General features: G+C 51.8%; 1 non-coding gene across 1 annotated transcript; it reads right to left on the bottom strand.

Annotated features, from left to right (window-relative positions):
- Positions 1–2,104: 2,104 nt before the first annotated feature.
- Positions 2,105–2,176, bottom strand: TRNAT-CGU. The gene has a single exon. It is a non-coding gene; the product is annotated as a tRNA-Thr (tRNA).
- Positions 2,177–2,252: the final 76 nt, after the last annotated feature.

The raw sequence follows: 2,252 nt of genomic DNA, 5'->3' as shown, positions 1-2,252 counted from the left end.
TTCTGTTCCCCAGGCCCACCCTGGTGCTTCTATCTGACTTGTCTTCACTTCTAGCTCCTCTCACCAACCTTGATCTGCTTCCAGTCCTTCATCTTTGAATGCCCATGTTTCCCCAAACATCTTTGCATTGACTTATTCTGTACCTTGCACTTTTTTTTTTTTTTTTTTTTTGAGACGGTTTTCCACTCTGCCTCCCAGGCTGGAGTGTAGTGGCACCATCTCAGCTTACTACAACCTCTACCTTCTGGGCTCAAGCAATTCTCCCACTTCAGCCTCCCCAGTAGCTGGGACTACAGGCATGTGCCACCATGACTAATTTTTTTGGTATTTTAAATAGAGTCAGGGTTTCACCATGTTGGGCAGGCTGGTCTCGAACTCCTGACCTCAAATGATCTGCCTGCCTCGGCCTCCCAAAGTGCGGGGATTACAGGCATGAGCCACTGTGCCTGGCAATTTTTTAATTTTTTGTAGAAATGGAGTTTTGCTGTGTTGCCCAGGCTGGTCTCAAACACCTGACCTCAAGAGATCCATCTGCCTTGGCCTCCCAAAGTGCTGGGATTACAAGCGTGAGCCACCGCGCTCAGCCCCTTGCACTTCTATATTGACTTTGGCTTGGCTCGTCCCCCTGCCCTCCACTGGTGTGGAATTCTCTGCTCCAGCTCCTTCAGAAAACCCAGTGTTCAGTCTTGAAGCTCCTTCTCATCATGAATTTGAAGGGACAGGATTCAAGGCAATATCCAGTAGAGCAGGACTTTTCACCTTCCTACCCTTATCCCTGAATATCTGGACTCTGTCTAGGCTAAGGCACTTTCCAGAAAAGGCCTCGATTTGTATTTCTTTTTTTTTTTTTTGAGACGGAGTTTCGCTCTTGTTACCCAGGCTGGAGTGCAATGGCACGATCTCGGCTCACCGCAACCTCCGCCTCCTGGGTTCAGGCAATTCTCCTGCCTCAGCCTCCTGAGTAGCTGGGATTACAGGCACACGCCACCATGCCCAGCTGAATTTTTGTATTTTTAGTAGAGACGGGGTTTCACCAATTGACCAGGATGGTCTCGATCTCTTGACCTCGTGATCCACCCGCCTTGGCCTCCCAAAGTGCTGGGATTACAGGCTTGAGCCACCGCACCCGGCTCGATTTGTATTTCTTAACACTTTCATGATGACACTGACACCCTAGCTCAGCATTACCTTCAAAAGCCAGGAACATCTCTCATTTCTTGGGATCTTAGAGAAAAGGTCAGCATTTCTTTGCTGCCTGGGCCCTACACCTTGTCTGGGATAACCTGGGACTCTGCTGGCATTCAATCTACCTAAAGCTTCTCATGGTCAACTGTGCAACAGGCCTCAGGGAAAGCAATGTGGTTTTTGAGGGCTACATTAACAGAAATATGGGGTATAGAATGACGGAGGTGAAGTTCCATGTATGAGGCTCTATCTGGAGTAGTAAGTTCAATACTGAGTGTTAAAATTGAAGAGGACAGACAGAGGAATGTGTCAAAAACAGGGTCCAGGAATGGGAGGAGGCGCTCAATGTCATGTTATTAATACATTAAATCGGACTGTTTATCCTCGAGATGATGTGGGGAGTGTCATAACTGGCTTCGGGGAAGATTCAAAGGGTCCGTTCACCAGGGCTGGGAAATAAGCGCCCACCAGTTGAACAATATGGTTTGCTTTGTAGACAGGAAGGAGGTGGTGCGCACGGCCTGCAAAACTCACCTTCCAAGGAACAATCCAGAAACCACCGTTCCGGAAACTCAAGCACTCTCTCTGGAAAGTTGCCTCGCCATAACACGAGCAAATTGGGCGGGACCCGAGTCTCAGTGAGGAGGACTCCCGCTCTGCGAAGTGCGCCTGGAGGAAAGGAAACGCGGGGAGCTGCGGCTAGGCGCTTCGTGGCGGGGGCCGAGCTCATCTGCAAGGTGGACCCCGGAGTCTCGAAGCCCAGAGGAACTGGTCCCGGTCGACTGCGGAGCCCGGGGCAGGAGAGGAACTGGAGGGCGTCTGAACAGAATCGGAAAATGGAAAAAAGGCCACGTAGAAGAAGGGATGGCGTACGTGGAGAAAACCGACTTCCCACAGCCACACCCCAACCTCAGGCTTCAGGCACGGACGGGGTTCGAACCCGCGATCTTCGGTTTACGAGACCGACGCCTTACCACTTGGCCACCGCGCCTGACAGCCCAGGGAGTGGTGGAAGCTCTCAGTGGAGGGGAGGTGGTGCCGGCCGGGAGCGTGGGCCTCGGCCCCGC

Source organism: Cebus imitator, unplaced genomic scaffold (genome assembly GCF_001604975.1).
Source record: "Cebus imitator isolate Cc_AM_T3 unplaced genomic scaffold, Cebus_imitator-1.0 Scaffold140, whole genome shotgun sequence".
Taxonomy (NCBI): domain Eukaryota; kingdom Metazoa; phylum Chordata; class Mammalia; order Primates; family Cebidae; genus Cebus; species Cebus imitator.
Note: the sequence above shows the minus strand (reverse complement) of the source record. Positions and strands in the feature narration are given on the sequence as shown.